Raw genomic sequence first — 19447 nt, forward strand, 5'->3', positions numbered from 1 at the left:
GAACAACTTTCATTTCATTTTCTCTTAAGGTGCAGAGGGGTTATTTCTTGGTATGTGCATTTGAAGGATATAATTTTTTTGTATTATTTGCATTGTGGCTGTGCACATCCTCATGGTGAACCGGCCCTGCTTGTATCGCCACGTGGCGGAGCAGCCATGGGGAAATGGCGTCATCAGAGGTTTCTCTCTGACTCCAGCATCCCTTCCAGCGCGTGCCCTGGGCCCCGATTATGATGTCACAATGCACCAGGTGACTGAGCTCATGCTGCCCTTAAAGGGGAACGCTGAATTTGAATAAAAACAGTCATTAACGACCATCAGTGTGGCAGAAGTGATTTCCTTCAGCTCCTGAAACTGCCACAGTGGTGACCCCGATGAGCCCAGACGTTTATCTGGACCTAGTGAATGATGGATGCAGATGAGGTGAAAGCTGTACCCCTCAAACTTCCCCCCCTTCTGGCCCTATTATCCATGGACATGGTTCAGGCAGGTGGAGGCACAATCCCACCTCTGCAACATCTCAGCCGATGACACATCATTCACTGGCCACCAGCAGTGGGCATGTATACCGCTCTTAAAAATCTACTCCTGGGGAAGTTTGGCCTCACTCCCCAGCAGCATGGTTCCAGGCTCTTACTCCATAACCTCATCTTTGACTATCAACTCTCCACCATTGAGAACATCGATAGTGAACATTGCTATCGGAGAGGAGCAGCAATCACCCTGCACATGTTCTGTTCTCGTTGCTACCATCAGGAAAGACATATATGAGCCACAAGACATGCACCATCAGGATCAGGAACAGCTGATTGACCACCACTATCAGACTCCTCAACAACAAACTAAGATACTCATTTAAGGACTCTTACTTTTGCACTTCATTGAATCTTTTCTCTCCCTGTTTGTTTACATTTCTTTATCTCTTTACATGTGTATGTATCTTCTTGAGTACAGTTTTATTGTTCTACTATTCAGTGGCAATTCTGCCCTGCCTGCAGGGTAAAGAATCTCAGGGTTGTTTGTGATATGTACTCTGACAATAAATCTGATCTTTGAACCTTGACTCCAACAACTTCCCAATCATCGATGTTAGGCTAACAGGTCTCTAATTTCCTTTCTACTGCCACCCTTCCTTTTTAAGTAGCAGAGTGAACGTTGCAATTTTCCAGTCCTCTGGTATCATGTCAGAACCTCTTGATTCTTGGAAGATAATTGTTAATGCCTCCACAATCTCTTTAGCTATTTCTTTCAGAACCCAAGGCTGCATTCCATCTGGTCCAGGACACTTATTAATAACCCTTAGACCATTCAGCTTCCCAAGCATCTGTTCTCTGGTTATTATGACTACACTCACCTCTCTTCCTGATGCCAATTAAAGTCTGCTATGCTGTCCATGGTTTCTACAGTGAAGACTGGTGCAAAATACTTATTGTTTTTATTTTTTAAAATTTTTCAGGCTGTGAACCATATCAATCAAAGTACATACAAACATTTCCCTCTTAAATATACACAGTGACATTTTCTCCCCTTTTTCCCCTACCTTCCCTCCCCCTTCCCACCTCCCTCCAAACCCATTAAATGTTCAACATATACAATACAATAAAACCATTAAACAATGTCATCACACAATGAAAATAAACAAGAAAATTGTGTCATCTACTTTTACACACTGGATCAAGTCATTTTGTCTTCTTATAATTTTATCATTTTAGGTGGTGGAGGTCCGAGGCAAGTCCTTTCTGTTATGTTCCATGTACGGTTCCCAAATTTGTTCAAATAATGTGACTTTATTTTTTAAATATATCACACCCGAAAAGTTAAAAAAATGGGATCCAACATTATCAGATAGATGTTTTTGCTGTAAGAAGGAAATGGGAACAACAGTACATGCAATTTGGGCATGTGAGAAAATGAAAAAATTTTGGGAAGATCTAAATCAGGTATTAAATATAATCACAAAAAGCAACATAGCAAAAAATCCAGAGATCTTTCTTCTAAGTAATATAAGAAGTAAAGAACTTGGCCTCGATTTGGATGAAGCACAAAAAAGATTTATTATGATAGCCTTAGCTGTAGCAAAATAAATATATAAAGTCAACTGAGAAAATGGAAGAGAGCCTGAGAGAACAGCAATGGTACATAGAAATGAATAAATGCATTCCATTCGAAAAAAATAACATATAATTTAACAAATAAAGTGCAAATACTTATTGAATTCCTTTGCCATCTCCTTGTTTCCCATTACAATTCATGCAGCGTCATTTTCTATTGGTCCAGTATCTACTCTCACCTCTTCTTTTTTTACTCCACATACTTTAAAAAAGTTGTTAGGTATCCCTTTTTTGATATTATTTTCTAGCTTCCTTTCGAAGTTCACCTTTTCCTTCTGAGTGATATTCTTTGGCCTTCTGTAAGCTTTTAAAAGTTTTGCATTCCTGCCTCTTCCTCTAAGGAATTTTTGCTTCTTTTTGTCCCCTTTCATTTGCTTTTATTTTAGTTTTGACTTTTCTTGTCAGCTACAGTTGTGTCATTATTTTCCATTCAAATACTTTTTTTTAGTATATACCTCTCCTGCACCTTTCTTTTTTTTATTATTTTGCGGGAACTGATTGCTGCTCTGATATCGTAGCTGCAAGTGTGTCTTTCCAATTAACTTTTACCAGTCCCTCTATAGTCCCCTCTATAGTCATGGTATACTGATTTTAGTTTCTTGCTCTCACACTGCAGGGCACATTCTATCATATTAGGATCACTGCCTCCTAAGGGTTCCCATACCTTCAGCTTCCTTTTCACCTCTGGTTAATTACACAATACCCAATCCAGAATTGCCAATTCCCTGGTTTGTCCAGCCACATGCTGTTCTAAGAAGCCATCTTGGCTGGAAGCATTTGATAAATTCCTTGGGATCAAGCTCCTGCCTGGTTTTCATAATCAACCAGCATGCAGAAATCCCTAATGACCTTTGTAACTTTGCCCTTTTTGCATGTTTTTCCATCTTCTCTGTAGTTTGCATGTCACATCCTGGGTATTGTTTGGAGGCTCATATACAACCTTCTTTATGGTCTTTTTACCCTTGTGGTTTCTTAATTCTATCCACAGGGATTCTATATTTTCTATTCCAATGTCTCCTCTCTCCACAGATTTAATCCCATTTTTAACCAGAAAACCAAATCACCCCCTCTGCCTACCTTCCTGAACTTCTGATACACAGTGTATCCATGAAAATTTAGTTCCCAGCTCTGGTCTTCTTTCAGCCATGACTCAGTAATGGCCACAATGTCATACCTGCCAACTTCTATCTAAGTCATTAATCTTATTTCTTATACTGCGGGCATTTAAATACAAGACCTTTACTCCTTCAACCCTTTTCAATTTTGTTTCCAAAGTACTCCAAGTTAAATCCTTAATCCTATGCTTGCAATTTTCCCCTATAGACTGCCTATCCTTTCTCACCATTTTGCTTTACAGTGTATCTACTATGTATTTTTTGGCCTATTCACTGGCCTATCATTTCGGTTCCCACCCCACTTCCAAACTAGTTTACTACTTTCAGAATGCAATGCACAGAAGAGAAAATCTTACCTGTTTATAACATACACTGCTAAGGTGATTGTCTATTCCAATGAATCAAGTAGTTTCTTCAGTGTGATAAAGAGGTACATTCAATTTTGCTTTTTTGAGTTTGATATGAACTGTTTATGATCAATTATTTTGCAATCTGTGAATGAATTAGACATTGTAATTCCTGGAATAAAAAGCTACAAATCTTTTATGGCAACATGTTGCAATTCAAGGGTTGGGCATTTTAAAGCTGATCAAGAGATTCATTCAAACCCAGTTACTGCAATAAATTAGGGCTTTCAATACCCTGACAAATATCAGCACAGGAATGTTCTGTTCTTTTAGATTTGAATAATAGTGGTAATCAAGTGTCTACAAGGACTTTTCCTGAGGTTGTTCCTCATGTCTTTGTTCAGGGCAGATAATTACCAGTATGTGTTCTCTGTTGTGTATGACATTCTTGTAACATCAGAATTCAAAGGTACAACAGTGTTAATTTCAGCATCTGCAAGAGAAAAGGACTTTGATCAGTGTGAGGTCAGAATAGAACAGGCTTGTGTGCCTGACTATGTTGAGATTAAGGAAGAGGAAGTATTGGATCTTCTTAAAAAACATCAAGATTGATAAGGCCCTGGGGCCGGATGTAATATATCCCAGGTTGCTCTGGGAAGTGAAGAATATATAGCTGGAGCAGTGGCTATATATATAATCTTTGAGTTCTCTTTGGCCACAGGGAGAATCCTGGGAATTATTGACCAGTGAGTTTTACATCAGTGGTGAGCCAACTATTGAAGAGGATTCTTAAGGCTAGGGCTCTATGAGCATTTGGAGAACTACAGTCTCCTCAAGGATAGACAGCATGGCTTTGTGAGGTACGTCCTTCCCTTTATGAGCCAAATTGAGTTTCTTGATGAGGTCAGAAAATAAATTTATGAGGGTAGGGCAGTAGATGTGGACTATATGGATTTTGTAAGGCATGTGACAAGGTCCCCCTGAGAGACTCATTCAGAATGTCATGAGGCATTTTTGCAGGAAGAAAGAAGAGAGGATTAGTGGAAGGAAAGTATTCTGTCTAGAGTTCGGAGACTAGTGGAGTGCTGCAAGAATCTGTTCTAGGACCCCTGCACTGTGATTTTTATAATGAATTAGATGAAGAAGTAGAAGGATAGGTCAGTAAAATTGTGGATGGTTCTGAAGGTTACAAAAGGATATCTACAGGATGCAGAGTTGGACAGAAAAGTTGCAGATGGAGTTCAATCTGGATAAGTGTGAGATTATGCATTTTAGAAGGACAAACCAGAAGGGTGAGAACAGCTTTAATGGTTGATTACTTAAGAGAGTGGATGAACAGAGGGACCTTGGGGTCCAAATCCATACATCCCTCAAGATCGCCATACAGATTGATAGGACAGTTAGGAAGCCCTATAGGATGTTGGGCTTCATTAATAAGGGGTTGAGTTAAAGAGTCTAGAGGTCATGTTGCAACCCCACAATCTCTTGTAAGATAACACTTAAGAGAATTGTGTTCAGTTCTGGTCACTTCATTATAGGAAGCATGTGAAAGCTATGGAAAAGATGCAGAGGAGATTTTCCAGGATGTTGCCTGGATTTGAAAATAAATCTTATGAGGCAAAACTTTTCATTTTGGAGTGTAGAAGGATGAGAGGAGTCTTTATAGAGGTCTACAAGAGTTTGAGAGGCATAGATAGGCTGGACAGCCAGTGCCTGTTTCCCAGGGTAGGAATAGCAAACACCTGAGGACTTATGTACAAAGTGAAGGGAAGGAAGTTTAGGGGAGATATCAGGGGTAAGTTCTTTTACACAGAGTGTTATTGGTGCCTTGAATGCATTGCCAGGGGTGGTGGTGGATGCTGAAATGTTAGGGGCTTTTAATAGACTCTTAGACAGGCACATGGATGAGTTAAGGGGAAGGGAGGGTTTAGTCTTTTTTCTAAGGAATATATGGGTTGACACAACATTGGGGGTTAAAGAACCCATACTGTGCTGTGGTATTTTATGTTCTATGTTTTATATATAAAATCATTTTATTTTTGTAGCAAAACACTAAAACAATTATTTCCATGTTATTTTGCATCTTTTTGAATGTTTGCCCAGGCATTTTTGCCATGAGTTATGCATATATATCCAACGTATTACCTTATCAGGTATGCATCAAATTATGTAATTCCTCATGCAGTTTAGTAGGGAAAGTTAGCCCACATTGAGGTCTTTAACTCTAAGGTCAAGTAGATTTTTAATCCAGATTGGAGATCCAACTACCTTCTTTATATACACCTATCACCTCCCATTCCATTAACATGCACACTCTCTGTCTTCCCACCTCAAACTTCTCCATGATGGACTGCACATACAATATAATGCACAATATCAATTCCCAAATTTTGCAATTCTCCAATTTTTTAATACCTTGCCAGAGCTCTCAATTTCTAGCCTTTGAACCATTTTAGTGTCCAATCTTTGTTGAACCATATCACCTCTCATTTGCTCACCTTGGGACCTCTTATCCTGCTCCAGCTATGATCCCTCTCTTGGCTTGACTGTTGGACCCAACAGCCACAATCACATGATTTTATTTCACACTTTCCAAGCCATATTGGTGAACAGTAAAATAATGATTCAACAGGACCCAAGCTCATGATCATATAGGAGCATATTTAAAGGATATTAAATGCAAAGATATGAAGAATATGTGAACACCCCTTTGATATGAGTAATTTAATTCAGTTGATCAAATTGGAGCAATTTATAAAAGAAATATAGAAAGTATGGTATATTACACATGTGTTCAATAGAAACTCTTTCTTAAATCTATGTATATGCATTAAAATCAAATTTAACATTTGGATTTGAAGCCTCTGATATAAAGAATTTATTTTAGAGTATACGTTTTGGTCTCCGAATACTCTTAAACATCATCTATAAAATAATAACAGAGAATGATGAATAAAGCACAATTTAAAAGATTTGGGCTTTTATTCACTCAAACAAATTACATTTAATGGAGAAGTTAAAAAAATATATTTTATTTTCCCTTGCTCCCTCAGATGGATTATAGAATCTTCCCTTTCAGTTGCCACTTTTCATAGGTCAACAGATTGGAGAACTAATTCTTTCAACATGTATCAGAGATCAGCCATATTCAATCTTCACTCTTCAGCTTTTGTTTTTCCATCTTAGACCCAAAGGCAATCAGTGTAAACGTTCTGAATTTTTTTTTTGTCTTTTGGTCTCAGTTCATGTATTTTTCCTACAGATGCCCTGGTTGAGAACAAGTAACTGGAATTGAAACTGGGAGAGTCAGAGAATGCAGCGGACCAGTGAAGGATTCTGCGACTGGAGGTCTCACACAGGTGGTGGGCTGCTAGTGACTTGAGAAACTCACAGAGGCTGTGGGCTGCTGGAGAATGGCTCAAAACTGGCTGGAGTACTAGGTATCGGAACCGGGATGCGAGAGGATGTGAAGGGTGCTGAAGGGGTCATAATCTTATCGGAGGTTTAGGTTGCCGATGGTGTGGATTGGACTGGAGATGCTGCGGGAGTACTGAAGGCAAATCCACGGACACCAGTAAAAATTAATAATTTATAATTTTAACTAATTTGTTCTCTGCCAGTTTTCCTTCATATTTCCATTTGGAAATATTCCATTTTTAGGCCATTTCTTGATTTAGGATCTATGTAAAGGACAAACTTTTGTTGCTCTGAAAAGATTCACTATTTCATCCTATCATTGCCAACTGGGTACAGAGAGAACAAAATGATTTCTAATGCAACACTGGTCACTACCAAATTCATTATTTAAATTTTCACAGTGGGGAAGTGATCTAAGCTAGAAAAGGTATAAAATTCAAACAATAATCCCAATCCAATTTACCAATAATAACTTCAAATGAACATGGAGTTTGATTTTTTAAAATACTTTATTTTAAAAAAATTCCATACATGTAATTAATAAATTGTTATACAATACAATAATTATTTGAACTGAAGAAAATTTCATTCATTACCTGTTCCTCCCTATCCCAATCCCCACCCTCCCCACAAAGATTATTTGTTTGCATATGTTATAAGAAATAAAATATTAAAAAGAAAGGAAGAAGCAATATAGTTTCTTGGATTTCCAAGAGGTGCTTCCCCCAAACCCCCCCCCCCCCCAACACACTGGGACTAAACAGATCTTGTTCAATCATTTTATTTAAGAGAAGAAGGTTAACGGAGGACTTAAGGGATTTGAAGATTGTTACTACATATTTATACCTAATATTTGTATATATAGGCTCCAAATTCACTAAAATATAAGCTATTTATATCTAAAATTATATGTCATTTTCTCTAGGGGAATATAATTCTGTATTTCTGCATTCCATCTTCCCATTCTAAAATGCAAATCCGATATCCAAGACACCGCAATGAATTTCCTTGCTAATACTATTTTAACACATTTAATTTGATAAACTGATCATTTCTATTTAGGTCATGTTCCTTCTACATTTTCCAATAAGAAAAGATCTAAATTTAAATGGAAATATTGCACATGTAACTTGTTCCAAGAATTTTCCTAGTTCTGCCCAAAACGTTTTACCTTAGAACATGACCAAGTCGAGTGTAAAAAAGTACCTATCTCTTCACATCTAAAACATTGATATGATATATCTGATTTCATTCCATCCAATCTTTATGGTGTAAAATATAATTGATGTAAAAAATTACACTGAACCAGTCTATATCTTAAATTAATAGTATTTGTAATACTATCTTGACAGAGATTAGACCATATTTGCTCATCAATTATTATTATTGTGCACGTCTGTCTCCAATCTAGAATTATGCAGTCCTTGTTTAATAGTTCTGTTCTGCAATAAGAGATATATTGCTGATGTAAATTTCTTAATAATTCCTCTCCCAATAAGTACTTCAACCTCACAACAAACAGGTAACCACATTTCTGGACCTAATTTTTCCCTTAAGAATGTTCTCAATTAGAAATAATAAAATAAAATGTATTATGTATTCCATATTTGTTTCTCATTTGTACAAATGACATCAATTGATCTTATTCATAACATTCTTCAATATTCTTAACACTCTAATTAGACTAAATAATTAGAAACCAATGATCTTTTGATAAAGTTACTAGTTGTTTTTGAATTAAAGCCATTTCAGGAGATAAATTTCCCTTTTTTTCCCAATTTCATCATTTTTCTTATTCCAAATAGTAATGAAATGTTTCAACAATGGTGTCTCCTTAGCCCCAGTTAATAATTTTGGGTCCTATTTACATATAAATTTCCTCTGCTGACCCCTCTCCTATATTACTTAATTCTATTTAACCCATGCCAGCTTTTCGACTTCTTCAAAGAATGATTAAAGGAATTTCATTTGAGCTGCTTGATAGCAATTTTTGAAATTAGGAATTTGTTAACCTCCCTGTTTTTATTACCATGTTAATTTTTCAATAGAAACTCATGACATTTTACCTTTCCAAAGAAATTTCCTCCTTACATGTTTGTTCAATTCTTGAAAAAAACTTTTGCATTGTTTGAAAAAAAAAATTGGATTCTTGGAAATATATTCATCTCTATAAAATTAACTCTTCTTATGAATATTATAGGCAGATTCATCCATTTAAAAATATCATCTGTAAAGAATTATCAATTTTTAAAAAATAATAACAACATTTTTAAGTAATGGCAAATAATTCAACTTTTATAAGTTTTCTGTTGTTATCTACATGGACCGCAAAGTATTTACTCCCATTCTCTTACTGTGATAAGACTGTCCTTTTATCACCATCCCATTTAGCCTATTCACATTAAAATTTTAAAAATTCACTATTTTACTCATCTTATTAATTCTTCCTTCGCCTCTATCTGTGATCCTTCCTCCTTCAATTCCCTGATTGGATACCCAGTGCAGTGGTTCATTCCCTCTCCAGCAATCCAAGTGAAGAAAGAAAATTAAGTGTACTTTTAAAACACTGATATCACTACTTTTATGGCTCTCTATATATAATCAGTAAAATAACCCCCCAGTATGTGTTGGTTAAATGTCAACACTAACTCCCTCCATTTAACGGGCTGTGACTGAGGTCACATTTGCTCACATGGTACAGTAAGAATTAGAGACCAATTTCTGCCCCAACCCCTTTGGTATTTTAATCTCAAAACATTTTATATATATTGAAAACATTTTTAAAAATCATAAAAATATCAAAAGAAGGTTCAATAAATCCCAAAGATTAACAATAAGAAAAGTAAATAGATAAATGTTTTAAATTGATCATTCATTATATATTACCAAGTTTCCCTTCAGAAATATCTATAACCTCTTGTACTTCTGATTCTTCATTCCCTCTGAATTATTGGAAGATTTTTCACAAAATTTTGTGCTTGCTCAAAGCTCAGAAAGAACTTGTTTTCTCTTCCAGGTTAAAAAAAAATCTTCAGCTGCCAGATGTTGCAACACAAATCGATATTCCTTTTCCCAAAGAATCTTCTTAACTGGGTTAAATTCTCCTCTTCTTTTTAATAAATCGGCACTTATATACTCAAATGGACCTTTTCTTGCTCTTGCTCCTTCTGCTGCTAAAGTCAGGATCTTTTCTCTATCTTGATATCACTAAAACTTATCACTGAATTTGGGTTCTAATTTGGAAGTGATTTTGGTCTGAGCTCTGGGTGCTCTTTCAATCTCAATACGTTGTACAAAATTTGCTTCATCCAGTACTTCTGGAATCCATTTAGCAAAGAAAGCTTTTGGATCTTGCTCTTCTCCTTCTTTAAGGCCCTTTATTTTGATTTTGTTCCTTCTACTGAATTTTTCCAATATATCTACCTTTTTACAGGAGCTTTTGATTTTCCATAACTAAGCCACCTTTAGAACCTTCCATCCTAGTTACTCTATCACTTCTTCCTGCACTGTCTTTTTTCACATCCAACTTATTAATAACTTTTACAACTCTTTTACTTCTCCTCTCACTTATCCTCACATTTCAAGAAATTCTTCAATTAAAATTTCCATACTGGTTACATCTTTTACTTTGCTTTTCCTTTTAAGAGCTTTAGATTATTTCAATACCCCCATTTCCATTAACTGAGTGTCTTCTTCATCTTCCTCTTCTTTACTGCTTGTCTGTTGACAGCCCATCTCCTCTTCTCCCTCCTCCGATAATACTTTGGAAGACCTCGGTGTTTCATACATATGCATTGCACTTCCGGGTTCTTCTTCGTCACCATTTCCCCAGTGTTGCAGGGGAGCGAAGTCAGTAGAAATCCCCTCAGCAGAAGCACATACGCAGGAAGTAGCTTGTATGCAAACTCCTTGCTTCTGAGTCTCTGCTGGCCTGTGATCCTTCTCGACCTTCTCTTCGCGATAGGCTTTTTTTCTTTCTTTGGAGGCATGTGAATGTATGGTAGAGGAGTTTAAAAGTATTTTTTAAGATGTTTGATGACTTAAAACTTTTCTTAATCTACACTCTTTTTTACTAATTCCCAGGAGGGTTAGGTTCTTACTTCCCAACCCTTTGGCATCACGTGATGCTCCCTCAAATTTTGATTGAATTAAACTGTTTATTGACACATCATGAGAAACATGAAAAAAAAATTGTGAACTATCCAGACAAGTTGTAATGCAAGAATAGAGGCATGGTGTTGTAGCGGCAGCTAAATGGAATCAAAAGAATAAGACCAGTACTTAGTGCAAGATTAGCAACATGGTGTTGTAGTGGCAGCTAAATGGAGTTGAAAGAATGAGACCAGTACTCAGTGCACTCGTCTGCACTCCAGTTGCAGATTGTATTAGGTTGCAACAAGATCAGACTGGATCCTAACTTGAGATATCAGGAGAGAACTGGATAAGAGGAAGAGGGGTAACCTTACGGTGGTTGATGCAATCATAATTTGATCCCCAGGGTCGAGAAGTCTAGTTTTGCTTGAGGCACAGGCTTAACGAAAGGGGAAACATTTAGGGAGGGATATGGGCCAAATGAAGACAAATGTAACTATTTCAGGAAGGCACCCTGGTTGGTATGGACAAGTTGGGTGGAAAAGCACTTTATATGTTGTATTAGGCTATGAATCTGTATGTCTGGAAAGTAAGTTTTCTTGCCTATCTTTAACTCCCTATGTGAAGACGGTGGCGATCGATTTTCTTCAGTTGTAAAATCTTTATCACTTCCTTCATGATTTGATATGCAGCCAAACATTATACCTCCATAACTTATATTTTAAATACTTTAATATATTGAATTATAAAATTAACAAAACACATTTCTGTGCGAAATCATGTCAAATGTAATAGATAAAAATTGGTCAAAACTCTTTGTGTACTTCTAAATCACTGCAGCCAATAGCCAGTAACCTAATATGTTATACACATTTCTTGTGAGTTACTGTGTCATAAGTGCTTACAAATATTAATCATGAAAATATCACATATCAATGCATATTGACATGGCATTCATGGATTCTTTCAGCATTTATGTTGTGATGGAAATGAAGAACCACTTTGCGTTAATGTGAACTTTATCCCCTTTTCTCACTTGATAACTTAATTTAAAATAACATTCCGGATGTATCTTTTACATAGTCTTACCATCCTGTGTGTATTTATAAAAGTATTTATAAAAGTAATCATCAGTCCAAACCAATCTTAAACCATTGTTAGCTCTACACCAAAGAGAGCACATTTATTTTTGCTAACATATCTACTGTATTTCATTTTGATCTATCATTCTTTTTTAAACAGAAGCATTTGTATGTGCATTGACCTCTCACATGTTTATTTCCTAAGTCTTTCTTTCAACTCATATACCACCATATGTAACCCATTTGCCATAGGTGCTGTGTGGTTAGTAAGAGGTTACTTAAGGTGGTCGATGTCAAGTCTGAGGAGTTCATGTGCAATGAGAGCAGACCGACGTTCCGGTCGGTGGCTGTCAGCCTTGTCTAGCATGGTTCTGATGTTCCAGTATGCTAGCTTGAGTTTGTGAGCATCTTTTGAGGGGGAGGACATGGAGGGGGAGGACGTGGAGGGGAGGACGTGGACCTGTCCTCGGGCCTGCGCAAAGGAGCTTTTAGATGGAGTGCAGTGCATGCAGTACCGGCCCCACCCTTTACACCAACACCCAACCCCAACCAACCAATTTTCCCCTGCAACCGCTGCAACCGTGTCTGCCTGTCCCGCATCGGACTTGTCAGCCACAAACGAGCCTTCAGCTGACGTGGACATCTTTGTCCGCGAAGCCAAGCCAAAGAAGAAGAAGAAGAAAGACTTAAGGTGGTATATGACTGGGAAGGGAAGGTTGAGAGCCACAGCTCCAGTCCAAATAGTTACTGATATATTTTGCTTGACAAAAAATTGTCATTGGCCCATTTCCTTTGGAGTTATAAAAACGCGCACATAACGAGTCAATAAGGTACAATTAAAACAGTGGTTTTCAATTTTTTTCTTTCCACCTTAAGTATTCTCTTTCTAATCACAGAGCACTTATGGGATAGGGATTACTTAAAGTGGTATGAGAGTGGAAAGCTCAAGTTTGAAAATCACTATCCTAAGGCAATTCACCCTGCAGTATTTTAAAAATCAATGGATGCCCAACAATTTATATATATTTTTTAAATTTGGTAACCATATTATGAAGTTATAAGAAATATGCTTTTGTTAAGTACTGGATCCTATTTATTGACTTGGAAGTGACAAGTGAGCAGAGGATGACCACCCTTTAAGCAGAATTGTAGGTTCTAGACAATAGTTTAACAGGAGCTCAATGAAAGCAGCGGAGATAAGGAATGAAATCCGATTGTTGGCACTGAGAGGTAGCAGCTCTGCAAGCTACACCGGTGTGCTGCCTGACTCTTCATTCATCCTGTTTATTACTTCCATCCTTTCCAATAAACTTTATGGTGTCAACATTTTGTTGTTCAGCAAGTTGCATTTATACGTAAAATCTTAAATAAACATAACATATCAAGAGATGTAAACAATAAATATTGCACATCTAGAAGATATTAAGAGGCTTTTCCAATACTTGGCAAAATTTAACTTTTAACCATTTTAAAGATGGAAAGGAAATATAAAATCAGAAACATTAAGCAAGAGAATTCACTTGCACAATGTCTAAGGTTTAAAGGTACACCCAGTATTGGTTAAGAGTGAGGAAAGTTTAAAAAGGCAGGAGATTACAGAACTTTGTGGCGAAAGGGAAGGGTGTGATAGTACAGACCTATCACTAATGTATAGAGTTACAGTATCTAGAGTATGTAATGACTGTGCTTACAGCGATTGGCTGAGAGCTTAGCCACACCTACTGTCTGTGCCTTAAAGGGTTGTGTCCCTAGCCAGGTCGGATCATTCCGGACTGGTCGGCCACCTGTGAAGAGCTCCTGTCTTTTGCTAATAAAAGCCTTGGTTTGGATCAACAAGTCTTTGGTTCTTTCGACGAGCTCTACAAAGGGTATGGGATATGAAGAGATGACCAAAAGGATCCAGGCATCCAGTGTTAGAGTCAACAGGGGAACTTGCCAAAGGTCAGCACTAATAAGAAGATCCTTGCCATTTTGCATATGCCTGATGACACTGCATGCAAAAAGATTACCAATAAGAAAGAGTGATCCATTAATCCAGAAATAAAAAACTTTATCCCGAAATGGAACAGTTTTTTCACAAGTTATTTCAGGGTTGTAATGACTGTTATTGTGCCTGGAGCAATATTTCAACAATTGTATGATACAGAATGCCCTGAAATAGCAGTCTAAGCTCCACACTATCTGATCTTTCAGAATGCCCCATGATATGGAAAATATCAAGCAAAGAATTCACAGAAGTAGACAAATTGCTGGAAGAAAGAGAGGAGTAAGCGAGAAGGTTTTAAATAAATGGCAGTAACAAACCATGTTTTTAAAGTAATGCTTTCACTGACATTTGTTATAATTGCAAACTCAAAGCATGGTGTGAGCCACTTTGCCAAAGGCTTATAGATCATTACGATCATGTTCTTTTCCATGTTGGGCTTTCAAGTTGAAGTGGCAGATATCTGCACCATGTCTGGGCTTCATGTCTACCTGGAAAAGAAAGCTCAAGATGCTCTCTTTACCAAACAAGCTGAATATTTCCTTCTTCTTCCTCAGGTGAAGTAAAAAATATGCAGTTCAGAAAAATATTTGAAATCTTCAATAACTTAAGTTTATGTAGACTCTCTGAAGCAGTTATGCATCATAGAGACACAGACAAAGCCTGGATGACAAGCCAAAGAAGAAGATGCAAGAAGGATAAAACAAAAGATTTATTAGAATTTGTGAGTGTGGATAGATTGTGGTGTAATTTCAGATTTCAGATACTACTTATGGTCATTTAATAAAACAGAAATGTAACATTACATAAAATTGCCTTTATTCTGTCATAAGGCAGATAAAGATTCGCCATTTGCACTGCCCTGTGCCCCTTTCGGTCTTCCCATTACTGGTGCCCTGTATCTGTCTACTGCTCCCCAAGAGCCTGCAACTCCTCGAGGCCACTGCGGAACACAGGTGCCCAGTCCATGGGGTTGCAGGATTTTAAATAAAGCACCATTGTCTCCTTTAGCAGGCCATTTAAAGTCTGTATGGAGCTGTTGGCACTAGGACTGGGTCTTTGGACTCTACAGGAGAATGCTGTATCTCTACTCAACCCTCTCCCCTGTTCCACACCGATGGGAGCTCTGCAATACAGCAGCTCCAAGAGGGCTGCCATGTTATTTTTTTTTTAATTTGACATAGATTACACTGTTAGCTTTATGGATGACCTTTTACAAATTTAAGATTTACTATGACCTCCGTTCCATCTGTTGTATAAAAAGCTTTCCCTATTTATAGAAACAAATACCTTGATCAAACAATAAGTGAGTCACACTGGATGAATTCTGAAATATTCAATGGTGAGCTTTAAAGTTCATCATAAAGAGGTATATTTTGTGTGAACAGCAAAGGTACAAGCACTTTTGCAGAGAGTGATCAAGAATTCTGCTTTCCTAATTCTTTTTGTTTATTGATTTAATAGTTCACTGTGAATTACTACAATAACAATATATACATTCATCATTAAAATATACACAGCAAATTTTTCTCCCTTTTTCCTACCACCCTCCCCACCCCTTATAATATAAAGTGAAAAGTAAAAGAAAAACGAATAAACAATGAAAGAATACAAAAGAAAAATAAGTTGTTTTGTCTAAAATTTTATATTTAAGTATTTTTATATTTGGCGTTTATTATTTTAAGAGGTGGAGGTTTGAAATTGGTGGTTTCTAGAATACTCCATGTTTGGTTTCCAAATTTGTTCAAATAAAGTATATTTGTCTTTTAGTTTGTTGGTAATTTTTTCTAATGGAATACAATTGTTCATTTCCATGTGCCATTGTACTTTTAAGGTTGCTTCCATTTTCCAAGTTGTCATTATGCATTTTTTTGCTGCTACGAGTGCAATCATAAATCTTTTCTGAGTTTTGTTTTATTTTAGGCCTAATTCTTTGTCTTTTAAGTTGTTTAACAGAAAGATTTCTGGATATTTTGGTCTATTATTTTTTTGTAATTTTATTTAATATTAAGTTTAAATCTTCCCAATTGTAAAAAAAAATTTATACATGTCCAAATTGTGTGCAATATTGTTCGAATTTCTTGTTTACAACGGAAACATCTGTCTGACATTGTCGGATTCCATTGGTGTAGCCAATTATATTGTATCATACGAAATCGAGTATTTATTTTATTAGTCATGGTTCCTGTGCATAGTTTCTCCCATGTGCTTTTTTAATCATATTTTTAAATCTTTTTCCCAACCTTTTTTACGTTTCTACACTGTTTTGTAATTTTCCTTGTATTGCAATTTTCTGTACATATTTGTAATAAATATTTTCACTATCTCTGTGTCTGTAATTAAATATTAATAGCATTTATTTTCAGGTAATCTTAAGTTTGTTCCCATTTTTTCTTTTAAATAATTTTTAACTGATAGTATGAAAATATTGTGCTATATGATATTCCTCTTATCCTAATTGAAGACGGCATATTCAGTAGGGCTTCTTCCATTTCCCTAATTGAGGTTAGGTAAGTTTCTAATCCTTTTGAAAGCAGTTTACTTAACTACTGAAAAACTCTGCAATTTTTTTTGAATACCAGCCGTTTCACCAATGAAATATTAATATTCACCTTTTGTCTCCAGAGATGATACTTGATCCATTGAGTTTTGTTCCTGATTTCAGCATCTGCAGCCTTTTGTTGTACTCTGACCAAATCCTCTTTCTTGGTGAAATCATATCTCTAGTGAAAATAGTCCAAGTACTTCCATGAATTTCACTTTTACCTCTAAGGTTGTGATAATCTTTTATGTTAACCTATGGATTTCAAAGAAGTGGAAGCCATTTGTACAATCAGAGTTCTGTTTAAGTATCTGAAATGTGACATCATTGTCCATGTCTGTCAGTCCCGATTACAAAGTGCAGGATTGTGTAAATTGCATGCTTTCAGTGTTTGCAGTCCTTCTGCACAAATTGCATCCGTTTTGGAGACTGCATTCTTTGGCCCTTCGATCATCTTACATCTCACAACAAATATGGAGGAATTTCCAGCACAAGGTTCAATCTGGGCATCTACTGTCCGTGGGTCATTACAGGTATTTGCGCATGCGCGCGTAGTATTTATGATTATGCTAACATTTGTAAAACATTCCAATATGCATTTTGTACCATATTGGAAACATTGTGGAACAATGTGCTTTAGGAAATGTATCTTAAATCAGGTCTTTAAATGCTGCAGAAAGGATTTTGAGGGGTTCTTAATGCATGAAATAATATGATCTTTTGAAACAATGGACATCCATTCATGTTGTTCAAGAATCGATTTATTGTCATGTGTCAAAGATGCACAAAAACCTGTCCTTTGTCATTAAAGAGTAGCCAAGTAATTCAGTGCCATTATTGAAAGATGAAAGAGAAGCATGAGGGTGACCCTACAGTAAAACTGACTGGCCATGGTTCTCCAATGTTAGCACCTCTGGCAGTACCATAACCTCCATAGCTACATGACCTGTTGTTCCGCAGTGTACCTAAATTCCTGTAATTCTGATCATGCCTCCTCAACCTCTGGTTCCGGATCATTGAAGCATTAGGAATCCTGAAGCCTGTCAGGGGGCCTGCTCACCAAAGCACCTACAAGAATACTGGACCTGATTCCTCATTTCTATAAGCCAGCCTGAGCTGGTGCCCACAATAGCAGCCTTGTTCAGCTGCTTGTGCTTTTTAATGCAAGCCATTGGGTGCAACAGAAGCTTCTCCTCCTGTATCAATCCTACAGCTCTATCCTGGTTGATCTGATCCACTGCTGCGATTTTCCTTCTCTGCTGACTTCTCTTCAAAGCTCCTCTAAGATGGATATATAATCTTCTGGTGTGGTAGCATGTGCTGATCCACCTCCTCTTCAGTGAACATGCAGGCTGATCTCATGGATACGGACCTCCTGAAGACTAATGCCATCAGCCCCATTCTGCACTAAAATCCACACCAGAGAATATCAGGTGCAACACCGGGCAGAAGGACACTGCGGAGAAGTGTGGAATAGGATTATGCAATCAACCTGGCACAGTTTGTAACCCATTCAATGAATAGTCTCCCACCTTGAATTTGCTCATACTTTGCAGGCCTTTTGTATTCTACCTGGCCCTTTGTAGTTTTAAAGTTCTGATGTTTCAGCTTTAAAATAAATCTTCTAATTTCTAATTTTGCTTGATTTTCATTGAAGGAAAGATAGGAGAGAATCTGATTACAGTTATCATATAAAATGTTGAGCTTCAGGGATGGTATTTACAAATATTTGGAGGTACAGGGATTGCTAGGGAGTAATCAGCATGGTTTTGTCGGGTAGATCATGCTAGACAAACCTGACTGAGTTCTTCGAGGGGGTTACAAAAAAGGTTGATGAAGGGAAAGCTGTGGATGTTGTCTATTTGGACTTTAGTAAAGCTTTTGACAAAGTTCCCCATAGGAGGTGAGGAAAAAAGGTGGAGGCATTAGGTATAAATGAGGAGGTAGTGAAATGGATTCAGCAGTGGTTGGATGGGAGGTGTCAGAGAGTAGTGGTAGAAAATTGTTTGTCCAATTGGAGGCCGGTGTCAGTGGAGTTCCTCATGGATCGGTCCTGGGTCCACTATTGTTTGTTATATATATTAACGATCTGGAAGTAGGGGTGGAGAATTGGATAAGCAAGTTTGTGGATGATACAAAGATTGGTGGTGTTGTGGACAGTGAGGAAGATTACCGTAGATTAAAAGGTGATTTAGGAAGTCTGGAGGTGTGGGCTGAGAAATGACTGACGGAATTTAATACAGATAAATGTGAGGTGCTACATTTTGGAAAGGCAAATCTAAATAGGTCATATACATTGAATGGTAGACAATTGAGGAGTGCAGAGCAACAAAGGGATTTAGGAGTGATGGTAAATAGTACCCTCAAGGCTGATACTCAGGTAGATGGTGTGGTGAAGAAGGCATTTGGAATGTTGGCCTTCATAAATCGGAGTATTGAATTCAAGAGTAGGGAGGTTAGATGAAATTGTACAAGGCATTGGTGAGGCCAAATTTGGAGTACTGTGTACAGTTTTGGTCACCAAATTATAGGAAAGATATAAACAAAATAGAGAGAATGCAGAGAAGGTTCACGAGAATGTTGACAGGATTTCAGGGTCTGAGTTACAGGGATTGAAGGGGGAAAATTATAAGGGGAACATGAGGGGGAAATTTCTTTTCGCAGAGGGTGGTGGGGATGTGGAATGAGCTTCCGGCAGACGTGGTCGAGGCGGGATCATTGGTTATATTTAAGGAAAGACTGGATCATTACATGGAT

The 19447-nt window shown here is 37.2% G+C and overlaps 1 long non-coding RNA gene across 1 annotated transcript; it reads left to right on the forward strand.

Annotated features, from left to right (window-relative positions):
• Positions 1 to 317: 317 nt before the first annotated feature.
• On the forward strand, positions 318 to 15749 carry LOC138757515 (uncharacterized). Its single transcript, XR_011353637.1, has 3 exons — positions 318 to 3656; positions 6836 to 7013; positions 14706 to 15749. It is a non-coding gene; the product is annotated as an uncharacterized lncRNA (long non-coding RNA).
• The last annotated feature ends 3698 nt before the right edge of the window (positions 15750 to 19447 follow it).

Source organism: Narcine bancroftii, chromosome 3 (genome assembly GCF_036971445.1).
Source record: "Narcine bancroftii isolate sNarBan1 chromosome 3, sNarBan1.hap1, whole genome shotgun sequence".
NCBI classification, from domain to species: domain Eukaryota; kingdom Metazoa; phylum Chordata; class Chondrichthyes; order Torpediniformes; family Narcinidae; genus Narcine; species Narcine bancroftii.